The sequence below is a fragment of the Tursiops truncatus genome, chromosome 3, assembly GCF_011762595.2.
Source record: "Tursiops truncatus isolate mTurTru1 chromosome 3, mTurTru1.mat.Y, whole genome shotgun sequence".
In the NCBI taxonomy this organism is placed as follows: Eukaryota; Metazoa; Chordata; class Mammalia; order Artiodactyla; family Delphinidae; genus Tursiops; species Tursiops truncatus.
This window is the reverse complement of record NC_047036.1, coordinates 136,572,827-136,598,997: the sequence shown is the minus strand read 5'-3', so window position 1 is coordinate 136,598,997 and position 26,171 is coordinate 136,572,827. Positions and strand designations below refer to the sequence as shown.

The following is a 26,171-nucleotide window of genomic DNA, read 5'->3' as shown; positions in this document are numbered from 1 at the left end:
TCAAAGCACAGCCCATTCTGTTTCTTAGTTCTTAGAAGTTCATTTCGACTAGGTAATACAAACACATGGCATAAAGTTTAAAAAATGGTTTACAGTGAAAATTGTCTCCCTCCTTCCCTGCTCCCTTCCGAACAGTTTCCCTTACAGAAGCAATCACTATTACCAGCAAAGTCTATGCGTTCATAAACATATATGAATATTTTATTTTAGCAACACGATCAGAGCAATTATACACACCCTCCTGCCTGGTGTTTTTCTCTTGTAGCTTCCATATCGGTAACTAGAGAACTATTCTTTCTTAACAGCTGTATGTATGGTTTTCTTCTGTGGTTCTAATTTGTTGCTAGATTCTCTCTTTGACAGAATTGAACTCTGCATCTCTTTCTTTTTTTCCTCATCTGCCTGTTTTCTGGAGCCCTTGAAAATGGAGCTAATCCCACTTGTACTCTGCTTGAAGTCAGGAAAGTTTCCCTGTACTACACAGAGGCTCATAGAGTACTCTCCTGCCATAAATAGTTACGGAAGTGATGGTGAATTCTGGAAGGCAGTGTAGATGTTGGTTAAGAAGACAGGCTGTGTTCAAATCTGGACTTTGCCACTTACAGTTAAGTGACCATGGACCAGTTCCTCAAACTCTCTGTCTCCTCAATTTCTTCAACTGGAAAATGGGAATAATAATAGCACCCAGGGAAACAGAGCTGTTGAGTGGATTACGTGATGTTTGTCAAACGTCTAGCACATGGTAAAAATTCCATCAATGCTAATTGTGGTTAGCTTCCATCTTCCTTAGAGGATAAGGATCAACTTCCTAAGACCTCGGGCAGTGCTCAGAGAGAAAAACACACACAGTGAAGGGAAACCTCTGCTCTCAGCTTGCACGTCTGTCTCTTGAACGTTATCTCCTCTGCTCTAAGGAATAATCCTGTGTCGGTGTATGCACACTTATTAAGGAAAGATGGCAGTGCCAGGTTACCCTTTACAAGAATGCGTGGTAGCTTGTTTTCAAATCTTGTCCTTACTGGCAGCAAAGGCAGTTGACCTTGGTCTGTGTCAGGAGAATGTCATTTGCCTTGCGACTATCTTCCCACAGAATCCCCCCATCTCAAACCTGGGTCATCTGCTCACATACACTGCTACAGACTCCAAGGACCCAGAGAGATCCTCTGAGGCACTCAGGGCCATGGCAAGCACTGTGCAAATGCTCTTAAGTGCCTTCTACTCTACTGTACCAGGGCCTTCGCAGACAGTGAGACAGATTTCAGGCTTGGAAAACATGGGTTGGTCCCAGGTGGCCTGTCTAGGTGGGTATGACCTAGTTAGTGGAGTCACCCAGAAATGCTCTTGTGTGCTTGCCCGTCCTCAAATCAGCAGCATGGAAGGCAGCTTTGGTTCTACTTCTAAAATGAGCAGACAGCTTAAAACTTCAGTGATGATCTAAATGGTTTCTTCAAGATACACTTAGCAAGACAATTCAATTTAACAAGATGCTATTAAATACCAGTGATTGTTTAAATGAATATGTGGAGGTGCTGCCTTGTAGGAAAGGCAAATTAGTATTAATTGCTGCTAAGTGATGTTAATCAGCAGCATTTAAATTTCAACATGTCTCATCAAATTGGGATACTTATGTGCAGAATCCTAAATATAATATTATAAGCAGTGATAAGTGGCCTGTAAAGCCCTTCTTTCTTCACAGAAGGAGAATAAAACTAATATGTGGCCACGTATATGCCAAGCTCTATCCTAAGAACCTTACAAATAATACAGTTAACCCTCACAATAACACCGTGAGGTACTCCTATTTTTTTATCTCTGTTTTACATATAAATAAACTGAGGCACAGAATGGATACAGGAGCAAAGATCAAACACTTTTACGTGGAAGGTGATGGAGCCCAGATCTGAACCCAAGCAGACTGACTCTGGACCCCACATGCTTAACTGCTGATCATAACATCTTCTCCCAAATGACTGCAGGTTTCTAAATATCTGGTTTGCAAATTTCTAGTCTAATGCTGAGGGGACATGGGGCTTTAGATCCAGATCAGCCTGGGTTGGCATCCTGACTCCACACTTACTAGCTGTGTGGAGGTGGACTCCTAAGCCTGTTTCTTCATCTGCAAAACGTCAACACCAATGCATACTCACATGGTAAGATAATACATGCAGAATGCATGGTAGGATGATGCTACAAGGCCTAGCACATAGCACAAACTCGAGTTTACTCCCTTGACTTATTTCTAGAATACTGTTATATATACGACACTGTGGTAGACACAGGGCAAAAATGACGAGCAAAGGCTGTTTAATGTACTTATCACACACATAAACGAGCAGGTAATGCAGTCTGGACGGTACTGAGCAGGGAGGTACGTGCTACTGTGAGACTGTATAAAGGGAACTTTGATCAGGCAAAAAAAATGGTTTCCCTGAGGATATGATGAACACCTGTAACTTCATCCTTTATAGAAGTAGCTATTTGGCCAAACAGATCTAATTGTCTTTATGCATAGGCATGGGTGTAGGACATTAGATGGTTTATTTCCTGTGAATCTGAGCATTTGAACTCAGGAGTCCATCAGAGAATGGTAGGCTGGGTCACGGACTGTGTCAGAAATTTGATCTCTGCCTCCCCAGGAATCCTGCAGGGATGGTGTTGGAGAAACCTCAGTGTGACTTTCTCTGACACAGTCTCTAACACACAGGAACTGCTCAGTACACATTAGTTGAAAGTAGAAAGTACAAATACAGAGCACAAAGGGGAAATTGTGAGATTTATAGAGTACCGCACATTATTCAGAGCTTTTTCTCTACATCACTAACGTAGAGCTCAGTGTAGATGACCAGGTTTCAATTCTTCCATTACCTACAGGCTGCCTGATCTTGAACAAGTTATCTCTCTTCATGCCTCAGTTTACTCCTCTTCAAAATGGGTTACGGTGATAATTAAATCCTATAGTGTGTAAAACACTTAGCACAGTTGCTGGCATATGGTAATCTTCATAGCAGTGTTAATGGGCATAGTAGTCCGTGGCAGGTGATATATGTTTTTTTAATCCATGTAACACAACTAAAACGATTGGTCATAGCATTCTCCTTTTATGTAAAAGGAAAAACTGAGGTTCAGGGGTCTAAGGTTACACAGCTTGTCAAACCCAGGTCGGCAGGATCGAAACCCGCCAAGCCAGGTGAACCAACAGAAGCCTTTAGAGCAGGACTGTGCCATTGGGAAAGCATCAAGGAGGAACGCTTCTCAGGGAGTGTGCACAGAAACGTGAAGTCAGCTGAAACTAGTTCCTTCCTTCTGAGCAGAAGGCACAGCTTATGTTGAGCCCCAATTGTTTCCCCTCCTTCCCTTTTCTGGAGTGGGGTGAAAGATGCAGAATTGTGGGACTGGAGAGAGACAGATTCCTCTCCCATGAACTCAGCAGGAGAAAGGTGAGAAGCCAGACAAAGGCATCCCCCTCTCTGCCTGGGACTCTGGATCCTGCCACAGTAGTGGCTGCAAGTCTGAACCCAAGCTGCCCCCTAATGTGCACAGGCCACATCCTGGAGGCTGCAGCTGGGGGATCAGAGATGCTGCGGCCATGAGCGACCAACGGAAGGCAGGAAGAAAGGGAAAGGACTCCAGTGCCTTAAGCGGTAGACAGCAGGCTCTGTGTGAATTCAGTGTGTCACTAGCCCTGTGTTTTGGTCTTATCTGGGCCAGGGTTTCTCAACCTCAGCCCTAGTGATTTTGTGAGCTGAATAATTCTTTCCTATGAGGGGTTGTTCTTTGCATTCATTGTAGATGTTTAGCATTAGCCCTGGGATATTTTTACTGATATCTTTCCATTTAGATATCAATTAAAGTCTTCAGGTATGACAACCGAAAACGTCTCTGGACATGGTCAGATGTCTTCAAGGACAAAATTGCCCCCAGCTGAGAGCTAGGACTTGACATCTGACTTGCAAACGGATCTTGGCTGTGGGTTAGGCATGTTCCTGGCCTCATTTAAGGGCAGAGACAAGAGTTTGTGGCCTGACATTACCTGAAGAAAAAGTCCTGCACCACTAGGCTAGATATCTTTATTCTGTCTTTGCAAATTGAGGCAAACCAGGAAACATTTGGCTTCCTGGAGGAAGCAGTCATGAGGCACTCATCTTCCTCAGCTTATTTTCAGCTTTCTAAGGCGCACCTACATTTTTAGGAAATAGTTTCTCAGCACTTGATATGAGGTGGTATGAACCATTTCCAGAGATGTTTCCTGAAGGAAAAAGTTGTTACAGAAATCCCTGCCATGTTTCCACCTCCCCCTCCACAGACATGGCTGGAAGACAGCAGCGTATCAGTAACAAGCTAGCAAACATTCATCTTGAAAATCATGCTTAGCCCTATGCAACAAATATTTCTTGGGCAGATCTCCTGTGCTAGGCCTTGTGCCAGATGAGGTGGAAGGTGCTGAGATGAAGAAGGCATTGTCCCCAACTCCAACGCTTCCAATCTATTTGGAAGGACCACGTGGGCTATATATCTTCTAAATTCAAGACCTGCAGTTGGAATCCAGATTTGGATTCTATCTAATCAACTGGTGAATTGGGGGTATATATTGCCAGGAGCCAGGATGGGTGTTTGAGCTCTTCCTAGACATTGATTTGCATTAGAACTTCTGTCTTCCTTACCTGGATACCTGGTTTGGAAAAGCATGGGTTCAGGAGAACAGAATAGTCATTGATTCACTCAGTACATATTTACTCAGCACAGTTGTGTTCAAGACTGTACTACTCTGAATGTGAGATGGTGATCAAAGCATATACAGTTTATTCCCCCATAGCTTGCCATCTAATAGGGAAGACAGACATTAGGCAGAAATGTCACAAAATAATGTGTAATAGCCACTGGTAATAAGAGCTCTAAAGGAAAAGATCAGGCGTCCCCCTGTCTCTGAGCCTGGATGCAGTCTGAGACTGATGTGCTACAAGCAGAGGCTAAAGGAGCCGTTTACATGAAGGGCTTTGTGAGATAAGAGTATAAGCAGAGTGACGGCAGGACCAATGAGGCAGTGAAATAGCAAGTTGCATTTCCGTAGGGGAAGCAGCACCATTTTAGTTCCTGGTGGGGTGTGTGGCCAGAAAGTTCCCTGGGCAGGAAATGTGTTCACAGAGAGGACCCTGGGGGTTGGGGTGGTGGTTGACTATATATCCCAGTGGATTCCTGAGCCACAGAAGTCAAGGAGGAGGGGCCAGAATTACACAAGTTCCTGTGAAACTCCTCTAAGAATTCCTGGAAATAACTCTAGGACATTCTGAGGGCTAAGCAAGGTTTTTACAGCGTGAAAGTGGAACCAAGGGTCTGCAAACTCTGCATTACAAACTTAGTTAATAAGAGGCACAAGAAGGCCTAAGCTGTGAGGGCCCTGTAGGGGAGGGCCCTCCAGATGACAGGGAAGTTTCAAAGCTTCTTGGAAGAGGTAGGCCTTTACGTGAGCCTTGAAGTATGAATGTTTTAAATTTGTTTCCTAAGCTGATGTCATCATTCCCAAATATTATCCAGGAAGTACTTTCTGCTCAGACTGAAGAACTACTGAGAGTCAAAGGGCAATGGCCTATCTCTGCTGAATCCAGTGGAGGAAAAAAGAAACCAGTTGTATTAGGAGCTAATCAAGTAAAAATGGAAACTATTAAGCAAGATCCAAGAGTCTTCTCTGGCAGGAATGTATTGCCTATAATTTATCAATCTACAAATATTTATCCAGCATGTACTTTGTGCAAACCACTGTAGTGAGAACTCTAGGTCACAGTGCTACCATCAGTGGATCAAATCCTAGCTCTACCACGTTTTAGCTGTGTGATAAAGGGCAAGTTTGTTAACCTCTCTACTTTTCAATTTTTTCATCTATTAAATAGAAATAATAATATCTATGTGTAGAAGCATGCTTGGCATATAGAAAATGCTATACAATTGTTACTGTTGTCTTTGTAATTTTTAATCATCATCATCTTAATAGGCCATACTATATTGACTATATTACAGGATTCCACTTAGTCCTTATATGATACATAGTTTTATTATTTCCATTTGTTTCCAGAATGAGGAAACTGAGGCCTAGAAAGACTAAGCAACTAAGTCACTAAGCTACTGAGTTTCAGAGCCAGGATTTAAATCCAGGGTGTTGGACTCCAAGTTCATACTCCCAACCACTACCCTACAATGAGAGGATTATAAGAAATAATGTATATGAAGTACCACCCAAGATTTTTGACACTTAATAAATGACAGTTACTGGCATTTTCATCATTACCAATGGTGCACAATTTCCTCCTTAAATGAGATAATGGATATATAACATTTGGTTCAATAACTGGCACATAGTTAGTGCTCCAACCCTAAGGGCCTTATTCCACCTGGCAAGGAGTAAGGTTCAAACTCCTAATCAGGATACTTGGCATCTTGAATGAGGGAGAATTATGATTGAACCCATCAGTTGTAAGGAAAAAGGAAAATTCTTTTCTTAGTTTCTCTAAGAAACTGAGAACTCCAAATCCTATCAGGTTGCATAAAGCTGTGGACTCCAGAACTTTCTGCTTGCTGCCCCATTTTCCCATTCTCACCCCCAAGTTACGTGTTTTTCCACAAGCATCAGACAGCCAGCACTCATGAATTGCTTAATTCAAGCTGTGATTGGGCACCTGAATCCAGTCATGCGTTGATTTTTAGGCACATACTGAAAGTTGTGTTCAGAATTAGAAGAACCCTTCATCCCTTAAATAAGCACTTTTGACAGCATTGTCAGCAAAGCAAAGATCAGCTTTAATTAACAGTGACTTCGGAATGTGTGATGTTTTCCATTAGATCTGAAGGGAGGAGGAGAAAGGACAACACATGTCATCACCACGTGACTGGAGAGAAAAGGAGCTAAATTCAGAATGCAGAAGTAGATTCCTGTTTGCTTAAGAATAAAAGGGAAATGTTTAGAGAACTCGAGTGGTTAGTAGTGGAGATAGTAAAACCAGATGACTAATCTCTCAGAGTGCCCCATTGTGTATGGTCAGTGGGCAGCTGCGTTGTTGGTGCCATGGGCAAGTCAGCCTTAAGGAAAGATACAGGAAAGTGTTCTGAGCATGAGGACTTTTTTCACTCATTTGAGGTACCTTTATAAAACACAAATCTGAAAAAAATCAGTTCTTGTTACCACCTAACATTCTTTGATGAATCTCCATTTCACTAATAAACAGTCTTTCCCTTGCCCCCTGTATTAATTTCCTAGGGATACCATAAAAAATTACCATATATGGTGGCCTCCAACAACAGAAATTTATTCTCTCACGGTTCTGGTGACTGGTAGCCCGAAATCAAGGTGTCAAGATCTTGGGGAAGATCCTTCCTTGCTTCTTCCCGAGCTTCCAGTGACGACCGTTGATCCTGGGTGTTCCTTACCCTGTAGGTGCATCACTGCAATCTCTGCCTCTGTCTTCACATGACCCTCTTCCCTGTGTGTCTCTCACTCTGTGTCTGTTTTCTCTTCTTAAAGGATACCAGTCACTGGAATAGGGCCCACCCTACTCCATGTGACTTCATCTTAACTAATTACATCTGCAAAGACCCTATTTCCAAATAAGGCCACATTCTGAGGTGCTGGGTAGACATGAATTTTAGGGAGACACTTCTACCCAGTTCACACCCCTTCCACTCTCCGCCTTCACCAGCTGAGACTTAGCCTTAGTGGCCTCCCCTCAATTCTCTGAATACGTCAAACTCTTTCCCACCCTTTGAACTTCCAAGTCCTCTCAGCCGAGAATTCTCCCCTGGTTTAAATGTCACCACCTCAAAGAAACCTTCCCTCGCCCACTCTGTCGAAGCTCCTCGATCCCATCAACTGTTCTCAGTCGCCATACTTGTTTCTTTTCTTGTATTTGGCATCACACCAGTGCTCTGTGTGTGTATCAATATTTTCTAGTTTTCTCGCTAAAATCAGCTTGTCCACAGCTAGCTTGTTCCCTCCTAGCTTGTTCTTCCAGCATCAATAAAGTCCCTGTCACAGATCATGTACAAGATGGATAGTTGTTTATTAAAGAAACAACTTGAGTATCTATCCTATGCAAGGCCAGGCGCTGGGCGCTTGCAGGACATGGAGTATGTGAAATATAATTTGTGGCCTCACAGAACTTAGGCTGGGGGTGAAATCAGAGGTAGACACAAATAATTCTAAAATAGGATGTGTGAAGTTTAAGCAGAGAGGGCCTGAAAAGTGCTGTAGGAAAAACTAACAATTTAACAAAGCTGGCAGTCTCGGGAGAACAGAGGGACACAGGTAGGGAGAGACTTAGCCAAAGGGAGCTGGTATTGATGCAGAAAGTGATAGTAATTCAGGATGCACGTAACGAAGAGTAACCCCAGGGCATTTGGTGCGTCTGTGGGCCTGGCACAGTGGAGCCACGTGGAATAGGTATGTGAACCCAGCTGCTGCGGCAGGCAAGGCAGTCAAGGGGAAGGTGCAGCGAATGACGCCTTTCCCAGCTATGGGTTTTGGGGTCCTGGTTCCTGGGCCTCAAGGGACCTGGAAGCCATATGTATTTAATGAGTTCTGACACACACTGGCGACTCAGGGCAAGATTTTGCTGCCCGCGCCTGGGTGCCCCCCGGCAGCTGGGGCACGTTCTACCTGGCAGTTTTCTTTAAGTTCCTGCCTGCCCTCCCTCCCTCCCTCCCATCCAGTTTCCAACCTAAGAAGATTGTTTAAGCTCCCGGTGAAATTAAATCCCAATACTCCCGGAGTAAATGGCACCCAATTTTTACTACAAGAGACAGCTAGCTTAGAAAGAGCTGCCTTTCCTGCCTTTTCTCCTACTCCTTCTGGCCTCCTTTCTGGTCCTCCAGCTGCAGGGGCTAGTGCCTGGCTGAAGTGTTCACTCTCGCGATTCTCACTTCCCATAAGAGTCTGCAATAGACGACATGTCAGAAGACAAGGCAATCCCTTAACGTGCAGAAAATGTAAAATGTAGTTTCCTTTGCGATCTGCTGGTTAGAATCCAATGTCTTTCCGGAGGAAGGAGATCATTGCAAAGGGCACACGCAAATGTGAAGCCAGACAACACTATATAGGGGTCCTGAGGATGCAATAGTGGGCCTTGTACCCTGAATATGTTTACTAGGGAATTCATTTAGGAGGTCCTGTTTTTGGAGGCTGAAAGAAATAATACCTTAAAAGTGCTTAGCACCATGGTTACACAGGGTAAACAACCAGTTACTGTTAGCTACTGTTACCACTCATTACTGTTAGTATTAATGTTTTCACATCGCTTGTGGAAGTGGAAATCTCCACAGAACCTAGGGCAAGACTGAGCCCTCCTTAAACACTTGCTGATGTATTGTCTGAGAGGACTTGGAGAGGCAGTGAGGATTAAGAAGAGAGGAGATTCCATGTGGCTGAAGGTGGCTGGAGGACACAGGTCACAGAAAAGAGGGAGAAATAGCTGCATGGGAAGCAGAAGGGGGCACATTGACTATTTAAGGAGACTGTGGTGTGATGTGGATAAGATGATCTTCTGGATCTCTTTTTACTGGACTACACATCAGTTAAGTTTCTAGAGTGGGCCTGGTGGGGTTACCAAATACGGTGAGATTAGAAACTGGGTTCTGGGTTGAGGAGGCCCAGTGACCCTCAGCCACACCTCTCATACAGATTAATACTCCGTTAATTTCCTAAGGCTGCCCTAACACCATACCACAAACTTGGTAACTTAAAACAACAGAAGTGTGTTCCTTCACAGTTCTGGAGGCCAGAAGTCCAAAGTCCCACAGGGCCACACTTCCTCTAGGGGCTTGACGGAAAAATCTATTCTTTGCCTCTTGCAGCTTCCGGTGGCTCTTGGCATTCCTTGACTTGTGGCTGCAACCTCTGTCACTGTGGTCATATTGCCTTCTCCACTGTCTCAAATCTCCCTCTGTCTTTCTCTTAAAAGGACACTTGTCATTAGATTTAGGGCCCGTCTTCTTAAGCCAGGATGACCTCCTCATCTTAAGATCCTTAAGTTAATAACATCTGCAAAGACCTTTTTCCAAACAAGGAAACACTTGTGGGTTCCAGGAATTGTGATAGAGACATATATGTTAGGGGCTCACTATTCAGCCCACTACAAGTATCCTGGAGCTGAGAGAGGTTAGGTGACTTGCTGAAGATCTTGGCACTAGCAAACAAAGGAGCCCAATGTGGAAATCTGAGGATCAGAGATGGGAAGTGACTTACCCAAGATAGTAGGGTAGATACCAGAGTCAAGTCTTCTTTCTACACCAGTCTTCAATGATTTTACCCAAAGATATGAGTAATAGGGGTATTTTCTGTAATACTTAGAAGACTTTTTGTCGGGGTAACTGGGAAACTTTAAGGGAGAATTTTTTGCTATTGAGTTATCCAATCTGAGACTCAAATCTTTTTTTTTTATGAGGATAAGAAAAGATGGTTTGTAATATGATAAAGGAGTGGAATGACCAATGCAACCATGTCAACGTTGAAATACAAAGGGAGATGATTTCTGTATAACATGGGCCTCCGTCATTACCATCAGTGAGAAACATTTATCTATTCATGCACTCATTTGTTTATTCATTTAACAAATACGGAGGACCTACCCTTTTGAGGCAGTGTGCTTAGGGCTAGGGAGAAAATAATGAACAAAATGAATGTGCTCCTTGTATTTATGGAATTCAACACAGTATAGGAGAGACAGACAACAACAATAATATAACAAAGGAGTGTTATTTTGAAATTTGAAAATTGCTGTGAATGAAATAGAGTACTGTGAGAGAGTCTATTGCTGTGATGCTACTTTAGGTAGAGGAATTAGAGAAGGTCTCTGTGAAATTTAGGTGAGATTTAGAGAAGCCCACTAGGCAAAGAGGCTAGAAAAGGCATTCCATTTCAAACACAATGCCTTAAGGGGCCAGTGAGCTTGCCACGTTCTTGGAAGTCACTTATGACCAGAACTTAGAGCTGGATGGGGAAGGTGAGTGGTGTGAGATTGCAGAGGTGGGCAGGTGCCATTTTTCACTTTGTAGTCCAGGGAAAAGGTGTGAATAAAATTCAAAGTATAATGAAATTGAAGTGATTTAAGTGTGTGTGTGCAGGGGGAGGGATCTAATTTGCATTTTTCAAGTTCTCTCTATGGAGGACAGATTATGGGAGGGTAAGAGTGAAGCGAGAACCTTTTCGGCGTCTATAGCACTGTTCTAGGCAGCAGATAGGGAAGATTTGAACTTGGGTAGTGACTGTGCTTATAGAAATGAAAGGAGAGGTCTAAGATATCATTTGGAGGTGAACCCTACAAGACTTGGTTGATGTACTAGATATTGGGAATCAGTAGCCAATGGGTGTACGATGGTGCCATTTAGGGAGATAATGAAGAGTTAAGAAGTAACAGAATGCTGGGTAGGGCAAGCCAAACCAGATTCTGAAGAGCTATTGTTGAGCCACATTAAGTTGGGAGGCCTATGAAACATCTAAGTGAAGATATCAAACCAGACGTTGAATACATGAGTCTAGAGCTCAAGAGCATGGTCTAAGCTGGGGATATAATTTAAGAATCAAAAACCTATAGATGGGGCTTCCCTGGTGGCGCAGTGGTTAAGAGTCCGCCTGCCTATGCAGGGGACACAGGTTCGTGCCCCGGTCTGGGAAGATCCCACATGCCGCTGAGCGGCTGGTCCCGAGAGCCATGGCCGCTGAGCCTGCGCGTCCGGAGCCTGTGCTCTGCAATGGGAGAGGCCACAACAGTGAGAGGCCTGTGTACCGCAAAAAAAAAAAAAAAAAAAAAAAAAAAAAAAAAACCTATAGATGGTATTTAAAGTCATGGGAGAGGACAAGGTCACCCAGGGAGAGAAGAACAAGGTACTCTTGCAGGAAATGGATTGATATCTCACTTTGCCCTGATGTAAGCCTGAGTTCTGATCAGTTTTGTACTCTCCCTTTTCTATTTTATAAATAAATTACCCTCTGCTGCTCCGAGCCCTCTAGACCCTCAAAGTGCTAATGAATAAAACATAGCAATACATACAAATGACTTAACATAGAGAAATCAGAAATGTGGACAGTGTGGAAAGTGCTTGGGCATGACTTGTAGTGCAGTCCTTCACAAGAATAGAGTTTAACTCGCCACTTGGGGTTCTGATGAGTGTAACCGTCACTTCCTCTCCTCCAGAACATTGCATGGGTTCACAGAGATGGGATTTGTCCTTGATGAGGTGTAATTACATGAAATACACTGAATTCTGTCCTGTGGGCAAATTCACGTTTACTATTTAACTGCCTCCTGCTTGCTTCATGAAGAAAGCCTGACACAGAACTATCCCTTACTTCCAACCCAGTTATAATGGTAAAGACACAGATGCCAGCAGGTATAAGATAGTCAAAAGGTGGCTCTACAAAATTCAGTTCATCTGAAACGTCCCTTAATATTTGTTGAGATTAGATAGATTGAGAACTCCTTGAGTGAGCTGTTGCCTTTTCATGCTTGTATCCCTGGTTCCCAACATAGAGCCTGCCCCATAGTACAAGTCAGTCTAAATGGCTGGGAAATTAAGGACCCCTCCCTGACCTCTCTTCCCACCATGGTCTCCATCATTCTTTATAGCCCACCACACAGCCTTCTTTAAATTTCTTAAATACACTAGGCTCATTCTGACCTCAGGGCCTTTGCTCTTGCTGTTCCCTCTGTCTGGAGCACTCTTTCCTCTGTCTTCATATGGCTGGCTCCTTTTTGGATGCAGATCTTAGCTCAAATGTCATCTTCCCTTAGAAGTCTTCTCTGACCACCCAGTGTAGAAGAGGCTGTGTTCATCTCTATCCCTACCTTATTATCCATGACCTGTACTACTTCCTCAAATGACTTAATCATTTATTTGTTTTTAATTTTGTTACCACCTCCCTCCACTCAAACAGAATCTCCTTGAGGATAAGGTCCCCATCTGTCTCATCCTCCTGTATCCCCAGGACTAAGACAGTCCTGGCATATAAAGACACTCACTCAATAAAAACTGGTTTAATGAGTGTAGGTAGCATTAGAGCTTTTGACTATATGTCAGTGGCTTCTCATTTTTTGGTAAATGATTTTATTTTTGTGTTTAATTCCATAGTGCATTTAAAATTTATCTTTTGAGTGAACTTAATTAGAAACCTAGTATTCTATTTGTAATTTCTTTTTTAAAATATTACTATATTTTATTTATTTTTTTATCCTTTTTAAAAATCTTTTTATTAGAGTATAGTTGATTTACAATGTTGTATTAGTTTCAGGTGTACAGCAAAGTGAATCAGTTATACATATACATATATCTACTCTTTTTTAGATTATTTTCCTATATAGGTCATTACAGAGTACTGAGTAGAGTTCCCTGTGCTTTACAGTAGGTCCTTATTATTATCTATTTTATATATAATAGTGTGTATATGTCAATCCCAATCTCCCAATTTATCCCTCCTATCAGCTGCTCTTATTAAAGCTTTACTCTTACCTCATTATATCCTCATCAAAAACCCCTATGAGGGGGTAGTCATTATTTTTCAACATCACACAGCTGGTTGCTGCTGAAGCCAGAAATCAAAGCTAGGCCTGCCTGATATCTAAGCTCTTTTTCTAAGTCCTCTGCTTCACAATACTTTGAGAAAATGGATGAACATTATGATAAAATAAGATGGTGGGAAATTTTTCAATCTTAAATGCCTTTCCTCTTAGCCAAAGTCATAGTCAATATAGTGCCATTCATTCATTTATTCATTCATTCATTTAAGAAATATGTCCTGTGTATCTTTTCTACTCAATACACTGTACTAGGTGATAGGAACGTCCAGACAAAGGGGCTCAAAAGTAACGTTCACCTCTCTTTTCCATTTGCCATTTCAAAAACAAGTAATGAGCACCTACTAGTCATTGTTGTAGTATCTGTTCCAATGAATCAGTCTCCTTCCAAATTGTTGTGACTGCCTCTCCCTCAATGCCTGCCTCTCCACTTCCTCATCACCTGTTTTTCTTGGTTCTACTTCTCTGTTGCAAGAGGTGTCCTCCATGTGGCAAAAAATACTGCCAAAGTTGGCTCCAAGATTACATCATCCCAGCCCAGTAATGACAAATCAAAGAAAAGCCTCTCTCTCTTCCTGTTTCCTAAATTGTAAATCCCAGAAAAGACTTCGATTGGCTTAGGTTTGGATCATGTGACTTCTCTTGAACCAATCACTGTGGCCAAAGGAACACAGTAATCAGAAATGCAGGCCTGGATCTGTTGCCTCCTTCTATGGTCAACAACCCCATCAGAATCACATGGTTCCCCAATAAAAATTTTTAAAAACGAGAATCACATGGTTGGAGCAGCAGGGGAACAGTTGGCCAGAGGAAGGGGATGATGCAATATACATGAGACAATAGACGTTCACCATCTTGACTCATCAACTGCCCATCAGATTCTCAGGAACAGGGATATTGTCTGTTTTGCTCACCACTATGTTCCCCATGCTGAAGACTGTTCCTAGGACACATTAACTCCTCAAAACTGTCTATTGTGTTTACATGGTGACTTTAAAAGAATGACATTTTATTATTTGAAAAAAAAACCCCATGATTTTCATTATAACAAACTTCGCAATGGATAACTAAATATTACTTTTATACCGCACCATTGTTGAGGACTGTTGATCTAGGGAGTGGGAATACTAATACTTAGGCTACATAACGTACCAGGCTTCCCTGATGATTAAATGCTATTATTATTGTGAAAGTGTTTCAAAAAGTTTTAAACAACGTACAAATATAAGGCAGTTTGTTGTTAATAGTCAGCTAGAAAATGAAGGCTCAGCGGAATTGTCTAAATAGGCTCTTAAAGGGGTATGGCGAAAAATGGGACTTTGTACATTTCTTCAAATGGCAAGAAACACTTAGGCAGCAAAAGACAATTTTCTAAAATGATGGGTTTGAGAAGAATGAATCAGCAGTGAATGTCAGTGCAAAACATTATTTAGGAACCTCTGGACAAACTTCTGATTAAAGATATTTTCCAGAGCGACTCCAGCAGAAATAATAAAATGCTAGGCTCGAACCTATTCACTTAGTTCTCCTAGCTAACCAGAATGAGAGAGCCGGGCTCACACCTCCTATCAAGTACACCTGGCTGCTTTTAAGGCTTGGCATAAGTACGTTCAGTACTTTAGGTCTCATTATTTTATGCTAAGTGTCAGCCTCCTGCTACAAGACAAGTGGAAAGGAAGCCAGACTGCTGTCCATAGGGAGAGAGACCAGTTCTATTCATCATGGGCACGAGCTAATGCACAGATAAACTGCTGTCATGAAAACCAAATACAGCAGCTTAGAAGAGCAAGTTTGTGTATCCCTCCCAGCTTAAAAGTAGGCGAGCAGGCTAGGGCAGGTAGGCAGCTCCACGTGGTCACTGTGAGTCACAGGCTGGCCGTTCGGTTCTGCCATCCTCTACACGTGGCTTCCATCTCTGGTTCCAAGGAAACTGCTGTACTGTTTTCCAGCCAACACGAAGAGGGTAGGAGGAAGAGTCCTGGCAAGTAGATTTGTCTTTATGGAGATGACCCAGAATCTGCAAATATCACTCCAATTCATACTCCATTGGTCCTGACGTAGTCACATGGTCACACATAACCCCAAGGGAGACACAGCCCTGAACTATCTAGTTGGATGACAATGTACACAGACAACACTTAGGGCCAGGGAGGGTGGCTATTTCTAATAGGAAAAGAGGACTATGGATCCTGGAGGACAAGCTAGCAGTCTCTGCTGTGTCGTGTGTATATTGAGTTCATGCTGTGTTTGAGACTTTCAACTGTGAATAAGACGATGGCCTTCATTCCGAAGGCAAGAGACTCTCACATATAGCAATAACTCTCACATTACGTGGAGTGTGACAATTATTTCCATCTGAGTGGAACTTAGGAAAAATTCTTAGAGAAGGTAACATTTGAAATGGACCTTTAAGATTGGATAAGAGTAGTGCAGACTGGAAATTAAAGTTAGGAAACAGGACTGAGAAGAAGGAAAGAAGGGCCTATAGTCAGTGTGGAGGGAAGAGCTGGCATCCCAGCCAGAGTCATTTGCGTAGCTGGAGCCTTTTGAGAACCATCCACCAATCACCAAAAAAAAAAAAAAAATGAAGACAGATATTGTTGTTTCTCACTCCAAATCCATTCTCTCCTGTCTCCTTAATGACAGTTCTAACTTTTAGTTGAGCATATTGTCTGCCTCACACTTCTTTAGAGTTATATGTGATCATGTGACCAAGTTTTGACCAAGGATATATGAGTGGAGCATTGTATGCAACTGCTGAAAAGTGTTCTCAAAGACATAGCTTTCCTTCACACTTCCTCCAGCCTGCCGTCTGGAATTCAGATGTGACGGCTAGAGCTCTGGTAGTCAGGTCGCATCAGAAGAATGAGAACCAACCCTGGTAATAGCAGAACAGGAAGTTGGAATCTGCCCACTTTTCTGATGACTCTATAGAAGCACCTTAGTGGGAAGCCCTGGGCTGCCTACCCCCAGACTTCTTTAAAGCAAAAAGAAGACGTTAGGTGTTTAAGCCATTGTTATTTGGGGTTGTATGCTACATTCAGGCACACCAAGTCCTAACTAGCTTTCAAACCCCACCTGGTGCTATATTAAACTTAACAACGGATGGGCGGTTAAACCAAAAGTCAGCTTATTAGTTTCCTTTTACTACCATAACACATTACCACAAACTTAGAGACGTAAAGCAACAGAGCTATATTTATCTTGCAGTTCTCTAAGTCAGAAGTTCAACATGGGTCTCGCTAGGATAAATTCAATGTGACAGCAGAGCTGTATTCCTTTCTGGAGATTGTAAGGGAAAATCCATCTCCTTTCTAATTCAGGTTGTTGGCTGAATTGAGTTCTTGCAGTTGTAGGACTGAGGACCCCCATTTCTTTGCTAGCTTTCAGCTAAGGACTATGCCCAGCTTTTAGAGGCTGCCCACATTCCTTGGCTCATGACCCACCATCCATCAGCAACAGTGGATCAAGTCTCTACATTTCAAATCTCATCTACCTCTCCTTGCATCATTGCATATCTCTGGTCAACCCTTTTGCCTTCCTTTTCTACCTTTACAGATCCATGTGATTACATTGGGCCCACCCAGATGATCCAGGATAGTCTCTCTATCTTAAGGTCTGTAACCTTAATTCCATCTGCAAAGTTCCTTTTGCCATGTAATGTAATATATTCATAGATTCCAGGGATTAGGGCATGAACATCTTTAGGAGGGTATTATTCTATCTACCACATTCAGAGGATATGAAGTTACCTCACCACCCTCCTTCTCCCGTCCATTTGAGATCTTGTTTCAGCTGTCCTCCTCATTTACTGGTATAATGACCCAAGGGGCAATTTGTCCTGGATGCTTGAGGTCCATTATAGCCTTGACACAGTCAGGAGTCCCGTCCTCCTCTAATTCTCAGGAATAATGCAGTGTCTCTGCCTGATCTCAAGAAGAATTTGGGATGATACATTAACTTGATACAAACATCCATGTTTGTAGGGCCAGGTTACAGGCCAAATTTGGTGAATGCTGGGAGTTTTCTCAGGTAGGTGTGGGGTTGGGACCAGGAGTAAAACTAGGTCTGTGTCTACCTTTCCTCAAAGCCAGAACCTGAAAGAGCCCGAGCGACTGTGGGAAAGAATTTAGGTCTGTTCAGCGAGTTGCAAAGAGCAAGTTCTTTACAGATTCTTTCAGGTTAGATTTGAGGATACGATTGGAAAATGGTTGTAACAAACCTAAGGCAAGAAGAGAAAAGAAAAGAGGGAACAAATGCCCCTCAAAGAAAATGTGGAGATGGGGTAACATCCAAATTATCTAAGTGGAGCTGGGGAAAGAAAGGTCACCTGATTGGTAGTGTTCTCCTTAAAGAACCATTATGGCTTGATCTTTGTACTTTCTGCCTTGTGCAATTTGGGGAACGTGCAGTTTGTGCAATTTGGAGAACTTCAGTGTGAGGTCACTGGAATGTAAACTCCAGGAGGACAAGGACCTTGTCTGTCATGCTTTCTTTAGTCCCAGCTTTCAGAGTACTCTTCTGCACAGAGTACTAACAAATATGTATTTCCATGAATCAGTGAATTAATGCGTTACTGATCACTTGAATGAGTAATTGGTGGGAATCCAAGTCCATCTTTAGTCATTTTCCCACTGGGCAGTGCAGTTTCGTACTTAAAAGCTTATGCTCTGAAGTCACACATGGATCCTGGTCCCACCTCTGCTCTTTATCCCACCAGTGTGTTCCCTGGGAATTTACCTGAGTCTGTTTCCTGTCTGTAGCATGTAGCGAAACAATTACTACTTTGTGAGGTCTCATTGAGGTCATAGATAAAAACTGCATAGTATAGTTCTCAGTAGTCAATGAGTATTAGTTCTTAATGTTAGTCTGAGCCCTCTGCTCAGACCAAAGTGGTCTCCCCTTGATCGTCAAACTTAATCTCCAGCCTACATGCCTTTGCTTGTATCAATGATCTTGTCTCTCTAGCATGTTGTGCACAGTGTCTGGCATATAACATAGAAACCTAAAACACTTGGATGGATAGATGGATGGATAGATGGATGGATGGATGGATGGATGGAAGGAAAATTAACTTACAGCTGGCAGCTCCACAGGAATTTATGTATCTTCATACTCAGCCAGGTCAGCCCAGTGCCTTACCTACAGTAAGGGCTCACTAAATGTTGGTTGGATGGGGATAAAAGGAAAGAAAAATCAGAAAAAGTGAAAATCGAGACCAATGCCCACCTGGATTCATTCTTCTTTCAGGGTGTCCTGTTGAAAGACATTGTTGAGAAGAGAAGCAGGGAGTTGACAGCCACTCTCTGAACTCTATCCCAGGGCCGTTTTAGAACAGGAAAGTTAATTATGGAACCAGATTAACAGTTTCTTTTTTGATATAGTCAAAGTAAAACCAGCAGGATGCAATTTAGCTCTTCCCCACTTTCCAAATAGCAGCAAATTTTCATACAAAACAAAGAGGCACTTGAATTGCAAATTACTTAGAGAATCAGCCAGCAACCCCAACGGAAGAATATTTCTGCTACTTTCAAAACCCGGCTGTTGCCCTTTCAGGATTAACCATGTAGTGGGATGACAAAGGCTTGGGCGTCTTGCTGTTTCAACTCTGGGCCAAGTGGGAGGAGGTGACCCATTAAGGTTTGCTGGAATGCTGCAGCATGGTGTCTGCTCAGAACATTTTTTCTTTTCTCTGAGTCATCTCTGACTCTTAGATCACTAATCTCCACTCACAGAATTGGGGCTGATGGGTCCCGAGAGGTCATCTCAATGAAAGGTGGCAAGAGCAGATGCCTATGAGGGCAGACAGGGACATAAACGAACAGATCAGGGGGTGAGGGTGTGTGTGTATATGCCCACTGGGAAGTAGGTGAGGATTGGGGTGAGCTCAGAGCCCCCATCTAACCATCGTGGTCATTCAGGGATGCTGGCCCGTTGTTGATCATTGCTAGATAGTTCTGAGAAGTCTGTCATCTGCATTATCTGGATTCTTACTTGAGATATTCTTCTTTTTAGCTGTTGGCATATAATTAATAAAAGAAGAAAATACCATCTATTGGCTTGATACGGCTTGTGGGCCACCAGCTTAAAACTTCTGATCTAGCTCAACTTCCTTTATTGATAGATGAAGAAACTGAGGTAGAGAGAAGGAAATCATTCACAAAAGGTCACAGAATGACAAAATCTTCAGACTTCTCATCGGGTGCCTAGCTGATTACACCACACAGCCTCCCTTAAATCCCTGTCCCCTACAAGACACAAGGCAGCTTCGTTTTACAAGAGTATTTATAAATCTTTTTTTCTGATTTAAATAAATGACTCCTATTTTTGGCAGAGGATTTGGAAGGTCCAAATCCAAGGATACACAAAAATCCAAGGAAACAAAATAAAATCACACACTGCTGCCACTGTGCTTTTGTTCCTGGAGAGACTGGAGCCTAGGGTGGGAACCTGGCTAGAAACAGGCTACTTCCAGACACAGCCACTGGAGGGCAAGGTGGCATCTCAGTTGGGTTAGTGCCAATAGGTGTAGGAAAGTCAAGACAGGGGTTGAAAATGCATGAGTTCATAGCAGCCAGGCAGGTGGCAGAAATGAGTAAAAAAAGAGAAAATAAAAGAAAAAAGCCAGACGGATAATACAGTGAAGAAAGAAAATATGTCTAAAGGACTCAGGCACTTGGATTCAGTCCATGTCACTGTGTGGGGGTACATGTAGTGTTGACAGTCCTTTTGATTTTTTTCAAGTGAAGCATAAAATCTAAGTTGTTATGTAAAATTTTTCAATCTTTAAATGTAGCTCAATCTTTAAATGTAGCTTTAAATGTAGCTTTTCTTTAAAAAGAAAAGTTAGAACACAGAAAGGAGCAGGATTTGGGTTGTAGCCTTCCTTTGTGACCTCTGTTTAGTGACTCACTGTAAGTGGACCAGTCACTGGGCAAGTCAGTCAACTGGGTGGAGAGTTTGCTTGTGATCAGTCCAGTCGCAGACCAGCAGACACAAGGGCACGGAGATGACAGGGTCAGGACGACGAGACAGGCAGCAGAGAAGATCCGTAGACTTAGGGCAGCTGTCACCTGGGGAAAGAGGGCTTCCACCAGAGCCACCCTGCAGCCTGGGCAGATCCTTGGGGGGAGATGATCTTCTGTGCAAATCTAAGGCACCTACTGTGGCCTTTTGTAGTGTAGGTGTGGGTGTGTGTGCACACGTGTAACAATCTTTACTTTGCGAAAGTCATGTAGATAATCTCCCTTGGTAATCCAGTGGAAGACTCCTTCATTTTCTCTAAACCAGAAATATTTGAAGTCAGTTAAGATAGCAGTGGGTGTGTTGATCCCTTCCACTTTGCTGCAATGAATCGCTGAATGAGTAGGCGGCAGACTAGCATGGCAGGAGCCCTTGAGCGGAGGTCTTGGACCTCCCACCCTAACCTTTCTCTGAGCCTCCATTTCATACCTTGTAAAGGGAGATTTAGGATACCTGCCCTCCTTCTCTGTTTTAGTGAGGATTTTCGACTGGAAGAGACAGAAAACCCAACTGGCTTAAGCAAAAAAGGATTATGTATTGGTTCACGCAACTGGAAAGTTCAAGCATTTCGATCATAGCTAGATGCTAGTGCCCAAATAACATCAAGGCTTGGTACCTCTTACTCAAAACTGCAGCTGTGATTTCCCACGTTGGCTGCCAGCAGCTTCAGGTGTGCATCCTCACCATCCTAAGTGCAATAGAAAGAGAGCTTCTCTTCCCCTACATTTTCAACACAAGTGTCAGGACTGACATGAATTGGCCTGAATTGGGGCCTATGCCCACCCCTGAACCAGTGAATGTGGCATAGAAGATGGAATGCACTGGGTGGCTGGACCAATACGCATTTCTCAGAGCAATTAGGCATTTAACTAGAGTTTATGGAAACAGGACGTGCACCCGGAGGATAACAGTTTATTCCTCTCTGGTAGGAATAAACTGTTCCTCCTGAAACAACTTCCTGGGAAAATGTCCAGCCTGATCCATGAAGTTTAAAGCTGGAGTCATCCCGTAGGAGAGAAAAGGGCAAAATACTTGATGACTGGATGATGCCAAAATGAGATTGTGTGTTTTATATTGATTTTCTCTCCTGCATCTTGCAGGCTTGCTTTGACGGGAGGATCAGGACCGGTGATACTTGTTTCAGTGAAAGCAGGAGTGTGAATAGTGAGTAGTTTTTCCTATTTGTTTGTTATAGAATATGAACTCCTTTCTGGTACCCAGATGAGATTTATTAAACTACCATTCCTTCCTCCAACCAGTTTAAACAAATATCCACTGGCCTCATTAGTGAATCAGATGCCAGGTATATGGCTTTACTTTTCTCTATTATATATATGTTCCCCAGAGCAACATAGGAACTCTCAAGGTGCAGATCACTTAAGATATATTCTTGGCTACAAGTAACAGGAAACACAGACTCAAGACGGCTTAAGTAATAAGAAAAAGATTATTAGCTAGCATAACAAGACGTCCTAAAGTAGGATAGGAAAAAAATAAAGTAGGAGAGGTCCATAGTTGGTGAATTGAATAGTTCAAAAATGTCACCATGATCGGGGTTCTAACATCTTCAGTGGACCGTCTCTTTCATTTATTTTTTTATCAGCTTTTCCAGAAGTCCTCCAGCAGGCTTTCACTCACATTCATTGGCCAGAACTGTGTCACATATCCTTGCTTAAATCAATCCCTGGCAAAGCAAGATGTGACCACCATGCCTGGCTTAGACCAATCATTAATCTCTTCTTGGGGCTAGGGATGGGATCCACATCCTCTGAAGCACGTGGTCACATAGAGGAAAGTGAATATCTGAACAAAATTGAAGTCTTGTTTAAAAGGAGAAAGGAAGGATGAATGTTTATTGTAAAGGCTATAAGGTGATACTGTGCACATTTCAGATGAAAACTGGTACAGGTACCTAAGTTCCAAGGCATCATATACTCCATCACTGAAGAAAAAGCAGGCCCCCAGCCTTGGCAAACCTTCCCCCAAGTCGTGCATAAAATTGAAGAAATATTTAGGAATACTTTTGACTCTGGATATAAAACCCAAGACATTATCATTGTATCATATGCAGACTGTTTCTCCAATTTGCATAATTATAAACTCCCCCTCAAAGAGTAAACATCGCTGCCAACTTAAAAAAAAAAAACTACAAAGCAGTATTAAATATGCATTGCTAACTTGACTTTTTAATTTGTCTGGGATCTCACAGAGGTGTGCACAACTCTATAGATACTGTGTGCTTAATAAAACCTTCCACCTGCCTAAAAGAACTCAACAGAAAAAATAAAGCTAAAACCCAATTTTTTTTAGCTAAAGAATTTGAGTTGATGCCTGAAAATTACCAATAGGAGTTCATCCTATTAAATTGGCTCTCAAATTCATTATTCTGTGCGTTGACTACCATCATTCATGTCTAGGCAATTGCTCTGTACAGCCATAGGAAGATAACATTCCCTCAGATGTCTTCATTGGGTTTTGAGTCACCTGTGAGCTGTGTGTGATCTTAAATTTTAATATTTATGGGAAATGATTGAAGAGGTGCAGAAAGACTTTCTTGCCCCCAACTCTCTTATTGATCTGCCTACAATGTCCACACCAGTCCCTGTCTTGGGCCTTGAAGTTCTCAGCTGCAATACAAATATGCTACCTGGCCAAGACGGAATATTAAGCTATTCTTATACACCTCAATTTAAGGTTATCCCTTAGCACCAGTGATGACTGAGACACAGGATACCAATGTGTTTATGCATAGAGAAAAGTGCCCCTGGACCTACAGTAAAAATTATATATATATGTGTGTGTATATTTATATGTAATGGAGATGAGTATTACATTTACACACACAACACACATACACACAATGTTACATAAATGAGTTACTTTTATACAAGCTATTCTATGACCCGCTTTTTAAGCTCAACAATACATTATAGACATCTTTCCATTGCATCGTGTATGTGTGTATACACATCATTTTTTACCGTTGATTAATATTGCATTTCAGGAATAAAAGGTAAGTTATTTACTCAATCCTCAATTAAAAGATATCTGTCATTACTAGTTAATATTTTTACTGTTTTAAACTATACCAAATATTCATGTGCACAGAGATTTTTCTCCACACTTATGGTTATGTCTTTGGTCAAGATTCTAGAAGGGTGATCACTGGGTCAGTGAGAGACCCACGGCTTTGTAAGGCCAGAGCCATAAAAGACTAGAATCTCGACACAGCCATGTGCCAGCAGAGCGTGGGCCCTTGGGGGGCTCTGGATATGCCTGTGCTTTGGGTTCCTGCATGAGGGAGAGGTTAAATGACAGGAAGAAGAAAATGGGGACAAATTGCATCAAATGTGAACTTTGCTAAACGCCACATTTTTATCTTGTCCTACTACAGAACAGTAAGGGAATTACTGTTATTATAGGCGATTATATTTATTTTTGTGTTTACTTGAGTAATGGTCTGTCTGTCCTTTGTATAGACTGTAAACTCCCTATGGGTAGGAGCCAGGTCTGGTTTTCTTTTGTTGTCTACAAATACATACCAAATACCCAACATATTTACATTGCTGTGTGGATGTAATTTTGGGGTGAAAGAGTGAAAAAAATTATATAGAAAATACTTCATGATGGAAAGAAGGAAGTTCCTAAAGAGTGAAGTGTCTAGAGAATCTATGCTCTTCTTAATCATCTCACCCAGCTCTTACTCTCACTTGTTTATTATAATCTACGTCCCAAAACAATGGAAACACTATACAGCTCCAGGTGGTACTCCAGGATCTTAGGGCAAAAGACAGTTCTGCCTCAGGAAGTATTGTATAAGGGGCAGCTTGTACTAAATGACCTCAGGGGTCAACCTGTTTTTACGACCGGCATTTGATTTATTTTTACCTTTCTTTCCCTAAACAAGATGTCGTTCGGTGAGTTTATGAAAACCAAAGAAATGATGGACTTAGAGATGTGACTTTATATGAAATTCTATCCCATTGCAAAATGAACGGGTTCTGTAATGTTGTACCAGTTTGATTTGCTCCAAAACACACAAGAAAGATGAGATTTTTTTCTCTTTCCATAAATGATATTTATTTGCTTTTTCTATTTTCAAAAATGTTTCATGTCATTCAAGGCTTTATCTAAGTTTCTTGAATTTTTGTCATCCTTCCCAGAGCAGCAAGGGTGGTTTTCCCGTTCCCTAAGTCACTTAATGTCTGTGTGCCCAGCAAAAGAGCTAGCTGAACAGAGACACCCTACACCCATCGCCAACTGACAACTCCATTGGCTCCTGGGCTTAGAGTATCAAAATCAGTTCTCCAGGAAGCTATCAGTTGCTCAGATGAAACATATTGGGCAACTCTGATCTTGTCAATACTTCTTATCTCTTCATTCTTCCTCATGTATAATACTCCTTTAATGGAAAACCATGTCTAGAAATCCTTCAACTATCTCCAAGGAGGAAGAGAGATTGCTCTTTGGCTGTTCACAGTGAAGTTTGGAGACCAACAGAATTAGCATCACCTGGTCACTTCTTAGAAATGCAGAATCCCAGGTTCCACCCCAGACCTAGTGAGTAATAATATACATTTTCTCAAGACCCTCATGTACTTTGGTGTGCACATAACAGATCTAAAAGACAATTTTTTGTAGTCATTCTCCCTGATACCTTCTCCCACAAAATGAATGTGTTTTAACCCACAAAATGAAGCACATGTGAAGCAGAGTATTATTAAAAGTGCATTATTTCCATAGGTCATACTATTATCAAGTGAGGCAGAAAAACAAACTTTCATAATCATTTGAAGGACACTTTCTATATTTAAAAACAATTATTTACCCCTCAGAACATTTCATTATTTTTCAAAACAATTTGCCCTCTATTCTCTCGTTTTTTCAAAATGGCAGCCCTACAATAAGACCAAATCATGGCAAAAATGAGAGATAGGATAAGGTGAACTTTGGTGCTCCTAGGTCCTCCTTCTGAGCTTAACTCCTCTGTTCTTTTAAGATTTCAGGCACTATCAGCTTCTCTTCAACCCTTCCCTCAGGAAAAATCTATTCTTGGGACAACATATGATGCCAGCCATTTTATATTTTATGTATGTTCATAGAGTCGTTCTGATAATTTTTAGTCATCTCTCTCATGATGAAAGAAAGACTTGGGTTTCCATTAAAGGAATATTACATAAGAGGAAGCATAAAGAGGTAAGAAGTATTAATCAGATCAGAGTTGGCCAAAAGTTTCATCTGAGCAATTGATAGCTTCCTGGAGATCTGTGTTAAGAAGGATTCTGAGGCTATATCTGGGGTCACCAGGAAAAAATATTTTGTGATGTCTGCTGTGGGTGTGGGATAAAGCCATACATCAGCCATATAATGTTCCCTACCAAAATTTACTAAATCTTTGTATGTCATACATTGTCAAGCTACTCACATGCTGTCTTAGTTATCTACTGCTAAGTAAAAAATTACCCCAAAATGTAATTGCTTAAAAGAATAATGTTTATTATCTCACAGTTTCTGCATCAGGAGTCTTTGAGCAGATTTCCTGGGTTCTCTGTCTCAGGGTTTCCCACAGGGACACAATAAAGGTATCGGCCTGAGCTG

The 26,171-nt window shown here is 42.0% G+C and overlaps 1 protein-coding gene across 1 annotated transcript in view; it reads left to right on the top strand.

Annotated features, from left to right (window-relative positions):
• The window catches only part of ATP10B (ATPase phospholipid transporting 10B (putative)), a 360,931-nt gene that overhangs the window by 106,783 nt on the left and 227,977 nt on the right, over nucleotides 1–26,171 (top strand). Inside the window, exon 3 of the mRNA XM_073802772.1 lies at nucleotides 21,674–21,737. The gene's annotated coding sequence lies outside the window, so the exon portion shown is untranslated. The remainder of the gene's footprint in view (nucleotides 1–21,673; nucleotides 21,738–26,171) is intronic.